Genomic DNA, 21042 nt, shown 5'->3' with positions numbered 1-21042 from the left:
AGCTGGGACCACAGGTGCCCACCACAATGCCCGGCTGTTTTTTGTTACAGTTTGGCTGGGGCTGGGTTTGAACCCGCCACCCTTGGTATATGGGGCCAGAGCCCTACCCACTGAGCCATAGGCACTGCCCTTTTATGCCTTTTTCTAACTTTTACTTTTAACCTGTTGTATGTTTATATTTTAATGGGTTTATCATAGGGGTTCTGGGGACATCTACCTATCTCTTGTCTGGAGTTTCAACCAGTCTGTCCCTTTTGAGCCTTATCTAATCCCTTTGCTCAGAATTAACTGATGTTTCAAAAGGCCAAGTCTTTTTAGGGCTCTTCTGTTTCTGGATTTTCCCCAAAGCCCGCACAGGCTTCAGCTTTCTTGGATCTACTAACAGTTAACCATTCATTCATCTGCCTCCAACTTCCACACTTGATTTTAGCCAAAAGGCCAAGAAATGATGCCTCCTGGCTTCCAAAGGAATTATTTTACTCTACTTCCATTCTCTCTGACCTTATAGGTTTACCCTCATTGTCACTTTGATGAAGTTTTAAGAAGCAGCAGCAGTAAATTCAGATGCTATCTATCTCTGCTGTGATAAACCAGAAGATAGATTTCTGTCTATCTCCAGTTTCAAATGGACAATATCTTTCTCTCCATTTTCTATCTCTGAAAATGTTACTTGGGTATTGCCCACTCTTGGAGTAATCTTTTGGGTCTCTTCTATTTTCTGTCATATTTTTAGTCTCTTTGTCTTTGCATTTCACATCTGCAAGGTCCTCCTAATTTCATCTTTTTTAGTATTTAGCTTAGTTCTTTTTCATAACATCCAATTCTGATTTTGTGGTTACAAAATCTCTTCAGATCTCTCTCAGGATATTAATAAGAGACATCAAATTCTCCCTCCTTCCTACATTATCTTTTTTTCTGTATGGAGTCAGCTATTCTGTTTACTATTCTTAGTTGTCTTCTTTCAGATGGCCAACTTTTCCCATGTGTCTGGTGATCCTTTGTCCTCTGTTCATATTTGAGGATGAAGGACCATATTCACAGTAGCTGACATGTCATGTCTCTTCAATGGGCCTCCTCCTGGAGTTAGCAAAAGACTTGAATGGGCAGGAGCCTCATGAGTTGGGTAGGTGTTTATGCACTATAGACTTTGTAGGATTTTAATGGTCTGGGACCATCCACTGATGTTAGAATGGAAGCACGTCAGCATCTTCATTAGAACCTTGGATTTGCTTGGTCAAATGTCTTTAGAGAAGAACCTTTTGATTGGTTAGTTTGTTTGCCTATGGGTAAACATCTGATTTTCCAGCTCTTCTTGTGAAGTGGGGAGGGGATTAGGGAAGTGACTCATATGTACAAGAGTAACCACTGTGCTATGGGCACTGAGCCTTGACAAACTTTTAATGAGACATCCTGTTTGATGCCCTCCTAGCTCTGGCCCACAGACTGTCCACATCCTGTTGGGAGGACTGGCCACTCCTGTGGCTCCACTGCTCCTGCTTCTAGTGATGGCATGCCTATCATTGGCTGTGCCCTCTGCTTTCCAACTCCCTATATCGATGTCAATATCTTGCTTGCAGATAACCCCTTCTCCAGTTCTCCTTCCTGTTTTGGGAGATGATTTCATTTTGTACACCTTTATTGGGATTTGAAAGGAAAAAGAAAAGTCCATGTGTAAAATCTGCCATTTTAAACCAGAAGACTATTTTCCCCTAGTTCTATGAGCCCTTAAGCTTCTGCAGAATAAACACATAGTTGGCTTTTTCTTAACCTAGAGAAATGTTTAAGTAGGAGTGATCGGGCTTTCCAAGTTCTTAAGCCAGCTGGTACCATGTGCCTGTGAAGCATAGACTTTTAATCCACTAGTTATGGGGGTAACTGAGTACCTAGGATGAATCTAAGGCCAAATTAGCTGTGGCAAATTTTATGTAATTCCACAGGATTACAAATTCTGAATTATTGCAGTGGGGACCCAATAAGCAGCCCAAAGCTGTGTCATAGAACTAAACTGAATTAGAGTCTGAGTGTATTGCTCCTTGGGTGATGCTATCCTGCAACTAATACATCATCCAAGGCCCAGTGCTGGAGATGGATTGCTGCAATACACATCTGAGGGACCTGTTCCTCAGTATGTGCAGCTCAACCCATCATCCCAGTGCTGCCATTTTATTGATACCAAAGGGTCCTAGAGGTGATGCATTACATATGGAAGAGATGGCCCTGGAGAAAAGAAAGGATCTGCTAGAAAACTCAGTAATAATTATTAGAGAAAAGACAGTTACCATGCTGCATATAAAAAGTCTTTCTTTCCCCCCTGTCAACTAAAAGAGAATATACTCACTTTTGCTTCTCCTAAATTATTTCTTCTGCTTTTGTATATGTTCCAGTATAACTAAGAATAATCCTTCAGATTCCCCTTCCAATTAAAAAAAAAATATTTCTCTATTTACTGAGTATCTCTGAACCTCCACGGATTCAAAGATGGATAGCAGTAAAGTGTCACAACCTCCTGAATCTGGTGCTTTCAAATTTCCTGTTTCACAACTACCAAGATGTAATTTGAAGTACAAAAATACCTGTCAAGAAGAATATTAAACAACTCCACACCTTCAGCCATTCTGTCTTCAGCTATTTACAGATGTGTTTTTAAAACGTACCATTTAAACATGAACAGAAACTTCCTGTTAAACTTTGTATGTAGCAACCAACAAAAAATATGGCCCCCAGTGGTGAGAGAGGAAAAATAGTTTCTGTATACAAAGCCCTAACATAATAAACAAGCAGAAGCACTTCCTGATAAATAGCACCAAGCAAACATTCATATCCTTGCCCCTGCTGTACTCAAAATATTTTTACTAGACCAAGTGCAAAGTATTATTATCATTAATATCAAGTTTATCCTTCTTGGAGCAGATCCAGGCTCTAGTTCTACAGGAAAGTCTAGTAGGAGCCAAGGGTATGGACGTTTATCATGGCAGATTACTTGGTTTTAATTTCCTACATATAAATGTTGCAACACTATGCATGGATATGAACTTTACGGTGCTTGCTATAACCCTTGCCCAACAGCCTCAGGCCTGCAGTGGCCACCCCACCAAGCCATCAAAACGGAAATTCCAGAGCAGTTAACAGGCTAAACTCAGATCTAGCTATAGTCCCTTCAGGCAACCCCAGGGAAGAAGGCAAAAAGGGCTGGGTGCCCACAGGTTCCCTGCAGGTGGGGACTGTGCCAGGGGACAGACATAGGCCCTCTTTGAAAAGGGGCCAGGACCTGGGGCTTTCTTATGTTCTCTTTGTTCACCAAAGTGAAAGGCTAATCTGTGTTCCTATTGTTTAAATCATATACACACACACACATACCCCTATAATGCTTTTTATTGACATATCACATATAGCCAAAATGTGTGCACATTGTATAGGCACAGTTTTATGAATTTTCACAAACTGACCCCCCTGGCGTAAGCTACACCCCAACCAAGATATACAGCCTCCTAGGGAGGCTTCCTCATATCCCTGGCTCACAACCTCCCTCCAGGGAAACCACTGTCTGGGCATCCTTTTGTACACACCTTCCTGGACGGGGACTGGAACCCAGAAATTAAATGGAGTAAGTTAAATGCAACTTTGAGCCGAATATCCAAATTGAGACTGCAAAACTTGCATGTAACAAGGAGTGACTTCCTTAGGGATCCATTCACCATCCCTGCAGGACCAAGGGAAGGCACTGTGGCAGAGGCAGGAGAGCAGTGAGAAAGGGAAGGGGCACTGCTCAAATGAAGACATGCAGGAGAAGGCAGAGTCCACACAGGATGTTAAGGCCCTAAAGGAAAGGAGACTCTGGTCAGATGGGCTGGGCAATGGTAGGAGGCAGCAGGTACCAGCAACAGCCACAAACTTACCTTTGCAATGTGCTGCCAGCCACATGGGCTCAGCCACACGGGCTCAGCCACACAGCTGGGTAGGCATCAGAGTGTCTCACTTGGGCATCTGGGTAGGCATCAGAGTGTCTCACTGCCTATAGGAGTTGGGCTTGGAGGCTCTGACTAGGGCCTCACTCCCTGGGCCAGCTGCTGAGGATCTGGGTCATACAGGCCACTGTCCCCCTACCCCAAGAAGCTCACAGTCAGGTTAGGAGAGCAATGGGTAATTTGGGTTAGCACCATACAGCAAGGTGCAATATCTATCTACATGTTGGTTGATAGAACTAATATGTGAATGAATGCACAGAGCTCCTCTCTGTCCTGCCTAAGGTGTCTTGGGAGCAAACCTGACAACCCAGTCAGTGCTGTTCATAGCAGTCAAGTGCTTTCCATCTCTACAGAGCATCAGCTTTCCCAGGGCTACACAGGGGAAAAGGATGTTAGCATGAAGGTCCAATGTATTATTTCTCTCATAAACCTTCCTCTTGCTCAAAACTATGATGGATTTTTAGTTTCTTTACGATTAGACTGTGGCTTTTGTAGACAACTTTTTGGGTTTTTTCCCCCTAAACTTTCAAATTGCTTTTCTCTTTTCTTGTTAACAAAGAATAACTGCCTCTTAGTTCTCAAGATCTTTGGTCTTGTCATCTGTATTATTTATCTGTTGGCATAGCTCCTAACTTGTTATCTATACCCCCACTTGCACTGCCAGGCCTGGAAGTCTGTGAACTATATTTCCCAGCTTCCCTTGCCAGCCAGTTTCTGCCAAAGAGAGGAACTGGAGCCTGGAAGGCTGAAGTGTGAGAGAAAGCATTTCTCCTCCTTCTGGCTCCAGTGGTAGCAGCAGTGGATGACTGCAATCTACAGGCTGGTAATGGACATTGCAGTCATGATGATTGGTTTCCACATCTCTGTAGCAGCAACCACAGGGCTTGATCCTGGTTTTTGGATGAGTGGCAAATAAGCTCTGGATAACCCCACTTTCCATTTCATTCCTCTAGCCCAAGAGAGTGAGTAGCCTCCTGGAGCTGCTGATCTCTGGGTGTTATGAACTGAATATTTGTGTCCTTCCGGATTTATATGTTGAAGCCTGAAAACCCAAAGTGACTGTATTTAGAGATAGAACCATTAGTGACAATTAAGGTTAAATAAGGTCATAGGGTGGGACCCTAATCTGGTGGAGCCCGTGTCCTTATAAGAAGAGGAGGAGAGCAGACATCATGCTTTCTCTCTGAGTGCCTACGCACAGAGGGAAGGCTGTGGTGAGGACATAGGGAGGAGGCAGCTGTCTGCACGAGAGTTGTTACCAAAAATTAAATAGCACATTGACCTTGAACTTCTAGCATCTAGAACTGTTAAGATAAATTTCTGTCAGTTAAGCCACACAGCCTGTGCTATTTCTGTCATGACAGCTCAAGTGGCTAACACACTGGGCAACATCAACTTCTTTTTGCTCTTCCATCCTCTCAATACATTTTTTTTCCTATTTACATTTCAGTTTTGTGAATTTCTCCTGACATTTCTTGGAGCTCACTGAGTCTTTTCTCAGTTGTGTCTAGTTTGTCGGGGAGCCTATTAAAGGGCTTCTTCATCTCTGTTATGGCATTTTTAATTTCTAGCATTGTCTTATGCCTCTTGAGAGTCCATCTCTTTACTTACATTCCCCATCTGTCGTTGCATGTTTTGCTCTTTTTCCATCAGAGTCCTTAGTCTATTAATCTTAGTTGTTTTAAGTTCCTGATCTGATAATTCCAGCATTCCTGCTATATCTGAGTCTAGTCTGTCCCTTCAAACTACATCTTTTGTCTTTAAATGTGTCTTGTAATTTTTGTTGAAAGCCACAGGATGGACTGGGAAGCAAAGAAAACTGAAGTCAATATGCGTCTAGTATAAGGCTTTCTGTTTATCTGCTTGGGGTTAGGCTGTGTTTATTACTATAGCTGTAGAGGTCAGAGTCTGAAATTTCCTCTTGCTTCCTTGTTTTGTTTCCCTTGTTGTCCTTGGTTCCCCTAGACACTAGGTCTGAGATGTGCAGTTCTTTCAGTTATATTTGCATTTTTATAGAGGAGCCTTATTGATGTGGTGGGAAGATGTAGGGGGAGGGAAGTAGTCAGTAGTTCTATGATGAGGTCTCAGTCTTTCGGAGCCTCTGCCTCTGGGTTGTGACCTTTGTAAATGCTTCTCAGTTTAGTTTCACTTGTTTCTCCAATTAGGAGAGACTGGAAGGCTAGAGTGTAGAGAACTTGGGTGGTGTTGTCATGCCACGCTTCCCCAGGGAGGAGGAACCAAAACAAACTTACCTGCCTGTGCCCCCTGCAGTGCCAATCTGAGGCCAGATGCACTGAAGTTATCACAGTTGGGCTGTGGTTTTAGGCAGAATATTCCAAAGTCCCATGGTTAGGACCAAATGCCCCAGCCCAACACCCAAGAGCCGTCCTCTACCCCTGTGTTCTAGGTCTTCCAGAGTCAGTCCCTCTGCTCTCCCTTCAACAGCACATATACTAAAATTAGAACATACAGAGAAGATTAGCATGCATGGCCCCTGTGTAAGGATAATACACAGATTCTCCTAAAGCAGTGGTTCTCAACCTTCCTAATGCTGCGAACCTTTAATACAGTCCAAAGGTGTCACAACCCACAGGTTGAGAACCGCTGTGACCTAAAGCATCCCATATTGCATAAAAAGGATGGAGACTTTACATCTTTTGCATTAACCCGGATGAAGCTGAAACACATTCTTTTTTTTATTTTTCAGTTTTTTTGGGGGGGTCACGGCTGGGTTTGAAACTGCCACCTCCGATATATAGAGCCAGAGCCCTACTCCTTGAGCCACAGGCACTACACTGTGAAACACATTCTTCTTAGTAAAAGTATCACAAGAATGGAAAGGCCAGTATCTAATGTACTCAATACTAATATGAACCCAGTAGATACAAGCCCACATAAGAGAAAAGCTCAATTCATTTCAAGTTGGGGGGAGAAGGAAGAGGGGAGGGTAAGGAGAGGGAGAATTACTGTGTTCTCACCTAGTGAGCACAGTGTAAGGGTACATGACACACTTAAGTGCAGAACAAAGTCCTACAAGGGGACCTTACCTAACAAATGCAAGCATCGTAGCCTAGTCATTTGTACCCTCATATTAATCTGAAAACAAAAACAAAGTCAGCTCTTCTCTCTACCCATTCTCCCTGGCAGGGAGGCCACCAAGATCCCCAGTTGTGGGGCTGAGGCTGCCCTACCCTGTGTGGTTCATCTGCTGTCAGAGCCCTTCACCCTCTCTTCTCAGTTTCACAGTGAGCCTAGAGAAGAAAATAGGTGCATGTCACACAGATCCTGGTGTGGGTGAAGAGTGAAAGCAGTGGGAAGGGCTTGGAAGTACATTGTGTGCAGAGTAACCCTGTGCTGACAGGAGGGCGCTGTGAGTGCCCTGGTTGTTCGAGTCTGAGCCAGTGCATGTGAGATGGCACTGTCACCCCAAGAACATCTGAACAGGGCAGGGGCCCACGGGTATCTCCACACAGCCTCTAGCAGGACACCCTGGAACTGACCATTTTTGTTTCCTCGATGTTCTTGGAGGTGTGAGAAGCAGTTATTTGCTTGATCTTCACTGAAAGAGGCGGACAGAGAGGGGAAGCGTGAAGACTGGGAGACTGAAAGACAGATGGAGATGGAGAGTGCAAAGACAAGGAGAAAAAAAGGGAAGAAGAGGTCAGAATTTTGGACATTTCATACAATGCTGTAACCACGAGGCGAGAGCAGTTTACAGAACAGTAGAGTCACTCAGGGACAGGAATAGCAATTACTTAAATATTTAAAGCAGACACCCCCTCAAGTTGTTGTAGAGGTGGCTCTTTGTTAATATTTAACAGGAACTGGGGAGTGACTGGGAAAACAACTGTTTATAGAAGAGATTAACCAACATCCTTGATTGCTGAAAGCAGTGAGGAGACTAACAGGGATATGCAGCTGCTCGTGTTTCTAGATTACAGCAGCACAGGCCACAGGGGTGGGGAGGTCCTTGGCTGTCCCAGGGGTATGGTGAAAACTGTAAACACGCCCATGGGGTCGCCTGTCCTGCTCCAGAATTCCAGAATTGTGGTTTACAGGAAACCCAGCCCTGCAGCTGGGCCTGGGTGTTGGCCGCTGGCTAGACCTTCTCTGAGGCAGCTGAGTCCTGCAGCCCCTTCCTGGGCTGGCCTAGGCAGAGTCTTTGCAGACTTCTTCCATGAGGCCATGGGCAGGTGCTCATAAGTAGAGGGGCTCCAACTTGGGGGAAAAAATCACAACCCTGCTTGAGAGTCAGTCCTCCAGCTCATACTTGGGCCTTCAGGGACACTAGATTGGACTGTCTCCTAGAGATGACAAGCTAGCTTGTTTTCAGACATTGTAGGACGCAAGCCTTATTCAGGACAGCTTCCATCTCTGTGTGCCAAGCCTCTGTGAGCCTGTCTGTCTGCTTCACCTGGTCTAGTCAGTCTGTGAGTAAAGGGTACTCCACTCACCTCAAGTTTTATTCCCCCAAGTCTACTTCCAACTATTCCTCTCCCCAGAAGACCCCTCCAGGCACTACACTTTGACCCCTATTGAATGTGGGACCTTAGTTCAGGACTGAAGAATGGTGGTGTCCTGAATTCTGATGCTGTCTTCAAGGTGATTTACAACCATATCACTGAGCACTTCCTGATACACCACTGCCCACTCTGCCCAAACCACAGTTCACCTTAACCTTGACAATTCTCCAAACAGTTGTTTGCATACCTGGCCATTTTTTAGAAAGGATGAAGTGCTGAACAGCATGTCCTACTCTGAGGAATTGATGTAAGAATCAGGGCCCTGCATGTTAATCCTTGCTGAAATAATTTTTAGTTCCTTAGAGCCACTGTTTGGGTAGATATTTATCCCTGGCCTTCATAGCATAAGTAAATATTGTTTATATTCTGAGAAAGACTGGCAAAGTCTGTCTAAGGTTATTACAATAGTCCTTAACCTTGCTGCATTCATGGCATAGTTCTGAATACTGGAAATCTGAAAGAATATGTGAAGGAGTTAAAAACAAACAATATTAAAGCAGTGATTCCATCTCAGCAAGACAGAAGCCTCCAAGGTCTAGTGACATTCATGGCCATTGAGCCATCACTTGGGGTGATTTTCATTTCATGGTTGTCCAGCATCAGAAGAGCCTTCTAACATATGGGGAGCAGACCCTACTTCTCGCTACAGAAGTGTAAAAAGGCCAAAAATATGCTCTCTCTGAGCCCTGGCGGGGAGCAGGGCTCAGCAGTCACATGGTCCAGGAAGCATGGAGGGTTTAGGGTCCATCTCCCCATTCCTCAGTGGCCAGAGCAGCTGTACCAGTGTCCTGGGTGCAGCAAACTCATGTTCAGCACTGCAGTGTCCTAGTCACATGTCTTGGAGCTGCAGCTGTGGCCATCTGGCACCTCTGGGTTCCTATTTCCCCAAAGTGATTCTGCAACCAGTCATCTGTGGAGCTTTTGATATCCTTTTCAAACACTCCTGTTCTGATGATTGACCAGAATCACTTTGCAGGCAGGAACCCTCTCTAATGGAGGGTCAGATTCTGGCCCTATACTGTTGTCTGAGGACCATCTCCAGCCCTGGTGCTCTTCAAAGGTGCCATGGGCCATCTTCTGAGCCCTTTGTCCAGCAAGCATAGCCTGCCTTCCCCCCTCCTAGTCCCTCCCTCCTCAGTATTCTGATAAAGTCAGTTATCTCAAAACTCGCACATAACAATCAAAATTTGGCAGCATAGTCAGAAAAGGTGAGATGGCACCAGGGTGCTGCCATGCTCTGGCTATCAGTCACAGTGGTTCACAATGGAGATTGCAGCCTGGAAGAGCTAGAGCAAACTCTGATGTTTATCACAGCATACAAACAGTTTTTTTGCCTTTGCTCTTCTAAAGGCTATGTCAAGGCCAGCTCTGGTCCCTGAAGCCATTGTCCTTGTGCTCAGCTGAGCAACCACACACACACACAGTCACCCCAAGGTGACTGGTGCCCCCAGCCAAGCCTCATGCAACAGAGAATTGTGACAGAAGAGAAGGCAACTTAGAGGGCCAGGGTAGCCCAAACCCTGATACCCCTTTTTGGCCAAAATTAAGTTCTCATTACTGGGAAAAATTGAGATTTAAAATAAAAACTGAATTTAGTTATTGAAAAATTGAGCAAGTAGCTCTGGGATGTGAATAGTCATTGATTGGGGTTCCCTGCATGGAAACCTCAGGATACTTTCCCTGGCCAACAGCAGTCATTCCCTTCTCTGTTCCCATCACTCATTCTCACTCAATAGAACCTTGTGAGTACCTACTGTGTGCATGACCACAGCTGTGGACAAGCCATAGGCTCCAGTGGAGAGCTCAGCCAGGTGGCTGTCCAGGCTGGGATGAGCATCAGGTGCAGCTGGATTTTGGGTTCCGTATTGCCCAGACAGCTGCAGGGTATTTGTGGGATGGGGATTTGAAAGGGCAAGTAGGGGTGCTGGGGGCACAGGGCAGTACAGGTGTGTAGACTGCAGAACATGCCCGAGGATATCCTGAGATGTTTCCATCACCTAACCAATGACCCAGCTGCTTAGCCCTTGTCTCTGGCCTTGAGCAGAGGGTCACTGCCTGTCCTGTGCTGTGGCCCACTGGCTTCTTTGTTTGTTCCTGTTTGTGCCCATCCCCCAGCATTATAGAATGTTAATGTGTGTCCTTTCATTTGTGTGTGTCTAAGCCAGTGTTTTTAACCTTTTTTATCTCACTACACATTTGAAACTTAAATTATGTTGATCAAAAGAAAGAGTAAACAAAATGTACACTTACTGGACTTTGAACGCCTTTCAAAAATAATTTAATTAATGATCTTTAAAAATTTTGTCGCACACCTAAGATCCTCTCACGGCACACAAGTGTGCCATGGTACATGGGTCGAAATCACTTGTGTAACATTAACACTCACTATTACATTTTGGTTTTTTGGAAATTATTTCTTAGGTGCCTTCACAGTAGGTAGTGCACTGGTCCATAAAATTTCTTTACTATATTTAAAATATTCTATTTTATATTTTATTGTGGTAAGATATTCATAACATAAAATTTACCATTCTAATCATGTTAAAGTGTACGGCTCAGGGGCGTTAAGTACCTTCACACTGCTGTGCAGCCATCACCCATTTCCAGAACATTTTTATCTTAAAACTTGACTTTGTATCTACTTTTTCTTTTTTTTGTTCATCCCCATATTGGTGAAATGGAGGAAGGAAGGAAGGAATGATGAACTCCTTCCTGCATCCCCTCTAGTGCTCCCTGGAGGTCATCTTTATTTCCTCCTTCCTGGCTCTGTCCTTTCCTGAAAAACTGTTTCCTCCATCAGTCCTGACTTAACCTTTCCAGACAAAGGACAACTGGACCTGGATAAAATCACTTCATATGAGTCTGCTTAAATGTGAATCAAATTTCAGCCAATGAAAAAACAATGACAACAACAAAAAACAAGCCCTGACTGGAACCTTAATAAACAATGAAGCAAAATTTTGAAAATGTATAAAAATGTATAAATGTTTGTCCTATATTTAAAAAAAATTAGCTGACAAGCAACTCCAAGCTAATTATTAGAATAAAAGATGAAGGAACCTACTGGGTTTTTTTTTTTTTTGGTATACTTTTATATGCTTGTACAATATTAATAGCCAATACTTCAATAACACCTACTATGTGCCAGGCACCATAGATGCGTATACAAAGGGTGCCAAAAAATGTATACACATTTTAAGAGCTGTTATCTATGTATTACTTTTTGTTTTGTTTTGTTTTGTTTTGAGACATAGTCTCACTGTGTTGCCCAACTCTTGGGCTCCCCTCCAACTCTTGGGCTCAAACTCCTCCTGCCTCAGCCTCCCAAGTAGGTGAGACTATAGGCACCTGTCAGAATGCCTGGCTAGTTTTTCTGTTTTAAGTAGAGATGGGGTCTTGCTTTTTGCTCAGGATGGCCTTGAACTTCTGAGCTTAAGCAATCTACCCCCCTCAACCTCCCAGAATGCTAGAATTATAGGCATGAGCCACCATGCCTGGCTGAATTGAAGGTGCTATTACTGGTCCATTTTATCTGAAATTTGAACACTTTTTGAGAATGATCGATTTGTTTCCAATAAGATCTCTTAAAATGTGTATACATTTTTTTGGTATATGCTCTTATAACGCTCAGAACAATCATGAGACAAATACCATTACTACCCCATTTCACAGAGAAGAAAGCTAAGGCACAGAGAGGGTCAGTGCTAGGGTTGCTGGAGACTGAGCACTTACCCACCTGGGCTCTGCTGTGCCCTTCTCTCACTTCCTGTTTGACTTCTGTGTCCTGATCAGTCCTGCAAAGCCTCAAGGTACTCTCAGCTACGTGTTGGAAGCTATTCTTCTGGGAAGTGCTCACTGGCCAGCCACCATCTTTGCTACTTCTCTGCTCTTCAGGAGTAACTGGCTTGCCTCAGGGACTTACTTCTTCACGGTGTCACGCGTAGCCCCAACACCTCTGACCACATTGTACTTTGCTTTTTAACAGATTCACCCTGAGTCACACCGTGTTCTTCTTCCAGGTATGAGATCCAAGAAGCATCTAGAGATAGACCGACTCTGACACTGAGTGAAGGGCAGGATGAGGGCTGAGAGACATTGAAGCAGGACTGACTGCTTACACATGGGAGCCAGCTTTGGTCTAGCTCTGGGGACGCAACAGTGGAAAGGGCAGCCACAAGCCCTCTTTCCACAGAGTGGATATTCTATTACATTCGAATGGGGGGCAGACACACACACAGAGATATGAGTGCTGACCTTGCTGAGAGCCAGCTGGTGGTGTGCAGAGGGTGAAAGCCAGACTTCCCTTTTTTTTGTTATTTTTTTTTAATCTTAACAAATTTTTTTTAAGTCATAACTGTGTACATTAAAGCATTTATGGGGTACAATGTCCTGATTTTATATACAATTTGGAATGCTTACATCAAACTGGTTAACATAGCTTTCACCTCACTTACTTAATTATTGTGTTAAGACATTTATACTCTAAATTTATTTGACATGTACCCTTGCAACATGCACCATAGGTGAGGTCCCATCGATTACCCTCTATCCACCCAGCTTTCTCACTCCTCTCCCCTCCCCTTCCTCCTCCCTCCTTCATTCTGGTCTACAGTGTGTTTTCATATTCCATACTTTCATATGGAAGTGTGGGTGATTATATATTGGTTTCATAATAGTACTGAGTATACTGGATACTTTTGCTTCCATTCTTGAGATCCTTTAGGAAAAAGAATATGTTCCAGCTCCATTCTTACAAAAGTCTCCATCTTTTTATGGCTGCATAATATTCCATGGTATACATATACCACAGTTTATTAATCTATTCATGGGTCGATGGGCACTTGGGCTTCTTCCTTGACTTGGCAATTATGAATTGGGCTGCAATAAACATTCTGGTGCAAATATCTTTGTCGTAAAATGATTTTTGGTCATCTGGATATATACCTAGTAGAAGAATTGCAGGATTGAATGGCAGGTCTACTTTTAGTTTCCTAAGTGTTCTCCAAACTTCTTTCCAAAAGGAACATACTAGCTTATATTCCCACCAGCAGTACAGAAGTGTTCCCTTTTCTGCACATCTGTGCCAACATCTGTAGTTTTGGGATTTTGTTATGTGGGCTACTCTTACTGGAGTTAGATGATCTCTCAAAGTGCAGACTTCTCTTTAGAGACACAAGGGGGGAAAGAGAATTGGAGACAGAAGGATAGATGATGCATCAAGGAACTTTCTGGAAAGGAGCAAAGAGAGTTAGCACAGTAACTGGAGGGGAAGTAGTCCAAGGGAGGATTTTTTGTTTGATGTTCATTTTTTTAGACATGAAAAAAGAGAAAAAGAGAGATGACCACGTGTTTACAAGTTCTGACAATTAAGTTCATAAACTTGTCCTAGAAAACATGCTTTGGAGGATAGACTAGGGGTGGTGTCTGTGCATAGCTTCCCAGGGAAGGGGAGCATTTCAAATATTATTATAGTGATATTCAGCAATGAGATATCCAGGAGAAAGTGGGAAGTTGCTGGGGCCTATGCAGGAATGTCCCCAAGTGGCCAAAAAAGCAATGGGACCCAGAGCTAAGAAGAGGCTCAAAAGAGCCTCTAAGTGGATACTAGACCAACATGGGGGTAGAAATCTCTGGGGGGCACACAGTGACCCTGCAAAAGGGGTGGTGGCCCATGACCCCCCATCTCTCCTGACATGGCAGGTCCCATGGATCCATGACAATCAGTTAGGGACAGAACCCAGGAAGGTGGTGAGTGGGAGAAAGAACCTTACTCAGATGATGGATTGTACCCAGGACACCACTGACCTTGGGCCAGTGCCTTGGCCTTCTGGCCCCTGATTTCCTAGTCTTTGTCTTCCTCACAGGGCAAAGGCAAGGAGCTCTGTGAGCTAATGTGAGTGAAATACCTGTCACTTCTCTTTGCCCTAACAGGAATCAGTTTCTCCAAGCCCCTCTGTGTAAGGAGGTTACACAGGCCATGTCTGGGGCTCGTCATTCTCACCTGGGTTGCTATGTGGGACCTTCCCAGAGCCACCCTGTAACTGTGCAGAAGGGAGGACCTTACACATAACTAAGGGTGAGGTAGCACGTGGGCCCATGTTAGCTGTCCTCTACTAGGGGGTGGATCTGCAGAGTCTGGCATCAGACAGGGGTATAATGATTGCCCAATGCAGCAGAGGAAGCAAGAGGGGCTGTGGGCCTGTCACTGTGGCCCTGCACACCCCAAGGGACAATGGCTCCATGCACAGGCAGGGGACTAGCCCCACCTGGTGTATTGGCTGCTCTGCAAGGTCATTGCAATCCATTAGTCACTCTGTGTCCCTAAGAAGTACTGCCTGCTGAGACCCTTCTTGCCAATTGGTGAGGACCGTGGTAAAGAGGTGCTAGTGGGCTTTCTGGCCTCCAATTGTCGCCTTTGGAACATCCTAGCAGGAGAGGAAGGCTTCCTCACCCACACTGGAGTTATTATCTGGGCTTCTCTCTCATGTTGCCCCCAACCTTGTCCCCAAGACAGCACTCTGGGAGTATCCCTTTGTAACCATCTCCTTCTAAGGGGCTGCCTTTCCATGTTATTTAATGGGGGGGGGGTTCTCTTCATTTTTTCTTGCTTCCCATTTAGAATCTTCTTTCCAATTACTTGATGTTTTCTCTGGTCTTGCCTTCAGCTTTAGTGGATAGCTTCCGTTCCTATTTAGACTTTTAAAAAAGCAGTTCTAACTCAACATATAAATGAGAAATGCAACTAAAAATGGGAGATGTGAGAAGAAACTTCTTTTTTTTAAGTCAGAGCAAATATTTTTGGAATTTAATTTTCCTTAGAAAAAACTCCTTTCAGACAGAGAGTCTGCATCCTGTGTTTGAGCACCAGTGGCTTCTGGTGTCTTTATTTGTAAACCCAACATGGTGATATACGCCTGCAAACCCGCACTTCCCTCCTAGCAAAATTAGAACAAGGGCTCCTCTTTTCTTCCCGTCAGTCCTCCCCCACCTGCCCCTTCTTCACGTCTCTCCCTTTCGTCTTCTTGAATGGTTGTGGGCAAAGAAGATGACACCTTATAAGAAACTCCTACAGCTATTAGGCTTAGAGCATCTATAAAGCAAGCTGCTGCCACTTAATTGCAAGTTCATTTTGGCCCCAGCATTTTGAAAGGGACGCAGACCAGTGGAATCTGCCCTGCACTTAGAGAATACAGGGACAAAGGAGAGTAGCAAAAGGTGAGAGCACGCTCCAATGCAGCTGGGTATGTTCAGCTTCTGGGACACCATGCTCTGACTTCATAGATGTTAAAATGGTGTCGGAGAAGTAAATCCTCTCTCCAAGTCATTCCAGTCAACCCCGGATGGCCAGTTCATATAGCTATGTGGCCCATCTTCATTTGCAACCAGTGCCATCTGCCTGGCAGCTCACCCCACAAACTCCCTAAGAAGTCTGGGGTTAGAGGCAAAAACATCCAACTGTTTTCACAGGACAGACTAAGGTAATGGTGTACTTGTTCAGGACCACAGCCTAGGATCCTTTGATTTTCCTTAGTGGAAATTGCAAAATGTCTAAAGGCCTGGCCACAAGTTATTGGTTAAATAAACTATGATATATTACCAGACATGTGTGAACCCCATGCAACCATTCAGAGTTTAGACTGATATGGGAAACTATTAATAATACCTTTGAGAAAAACATAACCTGAACAACTAACTCATCTAGAAATCAGGCCAGGCACAGGAGTGGGGCTGGGCAAGAGGCAGAGAGAATCTCTCAGCTATGGGAAAAATTCTTTATCATGATGGCTGTGTGTGGGGCTCACACAGGAACATACTCTTATCAAATCATTGTGTGGAACACTTGAGACCAGAGCATTGCACTGTGTCAATATTATATCTCCGTAAAAAGCAGGAGGCTCTGAATAGCGCCTGTGGCTCAGTGAGTAGGGCACCAGCCCTATATGCCAAGCATGGGGGTTCAAACCCAGCCCTAGCCAAACTGCAACAAAAAAATAGCCAGGCATTGTGGTGGGTGCCTGTAGTCCCAGCTACTCAGGAGGCTGAAGCAAGAGAGTCAGCTAGGCCCAGGACTTGGAGGTGGCTGTGAGCTATGTGATGCCAGGGCACTCTACTGAGGGTGATAAAGTAAAACTCTGTCTCTACCAAAAAAAAAAAAAGGATCAGGTAGTCCACAAAGCTGTATGTACAGTACAAAATCATTTTTAAAAATTTAATATAGTGGAGTGTATTTTCCTAAAATAACTATAGGAATATTTTTGGTCCCAAATACACTTCTAGAACCTTGCCATACCCCATCTGGAAGTGAAGTGTCTCTTTGCTGCCCTTGAACCTGACAGTCCTTTGTGTCTGCTTTGACTGGTAGTGGGTGGTGAAAGTGATGCTTGTATCCTAAGTTGAGTCAGAAAAGCTCTTCTCCCTGGATTTCTGTATTTCTTGGGACACTTGCCCTTGGAAACCAGCCACCATGTTGTGAGGAAGCCTGGCCATTTGAAGAGGCCCAAACCAGCAGTGGACAGCCAGCACCAGCCACTAGCATGAGTGAGCCTTCAGAGAATTCTGAGGGTCTCAGTCTTTTTTTGTTTTTTTTTTTGAGACAGAGTTGAGACTTTGATCTTAGTAGAATCCTGTGGTGTCATAACTCACAGCAACCTCAAACTCTGGGCTCAAGAAATTTTCTTGCCTCAGCCTCCCAAATAGCTGGGACTATCGGCGCCCACCATCACACCTGGCTATTTTTAGAGATGGAGTCTCCACTCTTCCTCAGGCTGGTCTCGACTCCTGAGTTCAGGCACTCACATGACACATCAGCCTTCCAGAGTGCTGGAGCTCTGAGGCTTTCAGCTGAAACCTTCCTTAGACATCACAGGGCAGAAACAAGCCATGCCCACTCCAAAATTCCTTCCCTGACCCACAGAATAATAAAGTTATTTTATGCCTCTTAGTTTTGGGGTAACTTGTTATGCAGCCATTGTAACTGGAAGCATGCGTGTATGTACACAACTGGAAAAAAATTCTGAATATCTGAATAGAGGGACTGGAGCTAATTTTCATTTGCTTTGGAAGGACTCTGCCCACAGGGTGACCCCTACTCTTTCTCTTTCTGCTTCTCTTGTTCTCCTGCCTTTGATATGTTTATCAAACCAAGTGTTATGTCCCTTATTTTTTTCCTGGAAAGTAAAATATAAACAACAGATAGCATTTATTGGACACAGATCGTGTGCCAGGCCCTTTTCCTGATGTTTATTTACTCCCCTCAATGAGAGCAATGCTCTTGTCATCCTTTCTTGGCTAAGGGGACTAAGCCCCAGAAAGCTGAGAGATGCTTCAGCAGATGAAAGGCCTGAGTTGTGAAGCTGTCTGGAGCCCACCCACCCAACCAGGACTCTGGACCAGTGCCAATATTTTTCATTTTACTCAGAATCAGAAACGTCTAGAGGTCACAACAAGTAGCCTTTTTATTGGTATGGGGTCCTGAGTGGACTTTCCTCAGCAGCCGAGCCAGCAGTAGTCCATATCCCACAAAAGGGGAAGATTACAATGACAGCCCCAAGTGCCAAGACCCAGTCTTCGGAAAAGCTCATGTTCCCATCCCTGGACTGAGGAAAACAGGGATGGAGTGTTGTACACATCAGTGCTTGAAGTCAGAGGACTCTTGAGGCAGCTCCCCATCCATACTGAACTGGCACCTCTCTCCTCCTGCCCCAGGGCAAGCATACAGAGTCTCACCTGTTTTCTACCCATTCCACCTCCCCAGCTCTGCCTTTGGCCCCATGAGAATGGGTGACAGAGAACCCTCCACTGCCTGGAAAGATAGTGGGAGAGACTTATTTCATACCAGCTTCTAAGGGTCTGGTGCCCTGCAGCCCACTTCCACCTTGCACCTACCCATGTGGCTCCAGCCTGTGTCCTCTGTGCTGTTTGCCATGTAGCAGCCACCGTGGCCAGAGGCCAGTTCCACAGTGTCACGGACACCCCTGCCCACTGAGACCGTCTGGACAGCCAGTTCCCAGTGACCATATGTGTGGGTGGAAAGGAGTCTGAGGGAAAGCCAATCTCCAAATAACAATATGGAAAAAATGTTAAAGAGATGAACACTAACATGGGATCACTGGAAGCCTCATTCATTAAAATAAGAAGTAAGGAAAATTGGCATGGGAGTAAGGAAAATTACAAGGTATTTCCTGCAGGGAATATATAGGACATCCTTGGAAATTTCTTGAGGCATAATAAGTTTACTGTTCCTCTTCTTAAAAAACAATCTTGTTGTGGGCTCACCTGTTCCCCCTCCCCACAAAAAAGCAGTTATTTATGGGTGTAAAATATTCCATTTCAAGCAACTTAAGAGAACAAACACTGCTGTGACAGTCTCCTCTAGCGGGAAAGAATTTGGCACATGGTCAGGATTTGAGGTTTGGGTATTTGCTTCCAGCCATTAATTGCTGTATAAAGCCTTTGAAAAAACCCCCCGTATCTTGGAGTTTCAGCTATAAAAGACCATTTAGAACCAGTGGGAAGCTGGTCTTTAAGTTCTTGTTGACAGAGACTCCAGTCTCCAAGCAGGAACTCTCAATTACACATTTACTGGATAAAGGTAGAGGGGCTACCTGGAGGGTAATTAAATGTGAAAAATCCCTCTTTGAACCTACCATTGTGGGATGCCCAAATTTGGCTCCCATTGTGCCACCTTTGTGACCAAAAGGGAGCCCAAAGAGAATTGCTGCAAGGTTGAGGAAAATAAAAAAGTTAATTTCTCCCCCTTCTTTGACCTACTCTCTTATTTAAAAAATGACTAATTAAATGCCCAAGTGCAACTGTTTTGGCATAAGGGAATGATTTAGAAAGCAAACACCTAAAATAAGTCCGGTCACAAACTCACTCTGCTGCCGAAGATGTTGCCAACATGCCCTTTGCATGAAATGGAAAGTGAAGGGACGGGGTTTCTGAGACAATATATCCAAGCTGGGTTGCTTGGCACAAGATGTCATCAGAGTCCAAAAAATCCTCTTGCAAAAGCAACACTTTCCTTTGCCCACTGTAATGATAGTCTTTGAATTGAGAAGAAGAGTGAAAATGAGAATGGCTATCTACACTAAGCCTGCTTCATTTCTCTTCTCCATAGGATACTGAGTATTGCTTCTTCCCTCATCCTTGCATTTACTAGAGTCCTTGACCCACCAGGACCTGGCACCTGCTTCATGTCAGGACCTAGATTTTGTGGTCAGGATTGCAGTACCTTGAGCCCCATAAGCTTAAATATGAAGTGGTTCCTATCATCAGGAGAATGGATGTTGGGGTCCTTAATGAGGAGTGAACACTGAAGCATGGAGGTGTTTTAACTGCCCAGGTCATGGGTAAACCTGTAACAGAGAGACTTTGTCCATAAACTCATAAATAATTTGTGTTTCCAATTTCCATCCATCAGACCAATTGGCCAATGTTCAATACATATGGCTCAAGTTAGGTCTGTACTAAAAACATTCTAGTTAAGTAAATATAAAAGGGCAGTAAGGCTGGGAAATAAGGTTCCACCTAATGAGGGGTCAAAGAAAGGTAAAAAGTAAAGCTCCATCCTGTTATAAAGCTACCAGATGCCAACAGAGAGTGACACCCAGTGTCAGTGAGATGTGGGCTCTTTTGCCAAAAACTAAGAGCAAAGATTACTGCCATCTTTCTGGAGGGCATTGGGAAATGTTTTCAAAAGCCTTAAAATATACAAACCATAAATGAAATTGAAATCAAAAGGATTATACAACAGATCAATAAATCAAAAAGTTGGTTTTTTGAAAAGGTTAATAAGATAGATAAACCTTTAGCTAACCTAACCAGGAAAAAAAGAGTAAAATCTCTAATTTCATCAATAAGAAATGGTAAAGATGAAATAACAACAGACTCCTCAGAAATTCTAAAAATGCTTAATGAATATTACAAGAAACTCTATTCTCAGAAATACAAAAATCTGAAGGAAACAGAACAATACTTAGAAGGACACCACCTTCCTAGACTTAGTCAGAATGAAGTAGAAATGTTGAACAGGCCTATATCAAGTTCTGAAATTACATCAACTATACAAAATCTCCCTGAAAAGAAAGCCTGGGACCAGATGGCTTCACCTCAGAATTCTACCAAACCTTTAAAGAGGAACTACTACCTATATTACTCAACCTTTTTCAAAATATAGAAAAGGAAGGAATACTACCCAACATGTTCTATGAAGCAAACATTACCTTAATCCTCAAGCCAGGAAAAGACCAAAGAAGAAAAGAAAATTGTAGACCGATATCATTAATGAATATTGATGCAAAAGTATTCAACAAGATCCTAGCAAACAGAATCCAGCAACACATCAAACAAATTATACACCATGACCAAGTGGCTTTTATCCCAGGGCCTCAAGCTGGTTTAATATATGTAAATTTATATAAGTTATTACATAAACAAATAAAAAAACATATGATTCTCTCAATTGATGCAGAAAAAGCTTTTGATAATATCCAGCATCCCTTCATGATCAGAACACTTAAGAAAATTGGTATAGAAGGGACATTTCTTAAACT

The 21042-nt window shown here is 43.9% G+C and overlaps 1 long non-coding RNA gene and 1 other non-coding gene across 2 annotated transcripts in view; both read left to right on the top strand.

The window, feature by feature from the left end:
* LOC111724941 overlaps window positions 1-21042 on the top strand; it is a 128333-nt gene that overhangs the window by 43760 nt on the left and 63531 nt on the right. The gene's annotated exons all lie outside the window — the stretch shown is intronic.
* Window positions 6393-6504, top strand: LOC111724979. The gene has a single exon (XR_002773175.1). It is a non-coding gene; the product is annotated as a U6 spliceosomal RNA (small nuclear RNA).

Source organism: Otolemur garnettii, unplaced genomic scaffold (genome assembly GCF_000181295.1).
Source record: "Otolemur garnettii isolate 467f Iridium unplaced genomic scaffold, OtoGar3 scaffold00029, whole genome shotgun sequence".
Classification (NCBI taxonomy): domain Eukaryota; kingdom Metazoa; phylum Chordata; class Mammalia; order Primates; family Galagidae; genus Otolemur; species Otolemur garnettii.
The sequence above is the reverse complement of the archived record's forward strand: the minus strand, read 5'-3'. Positions and strand labels throughout refer to the sequence as shown.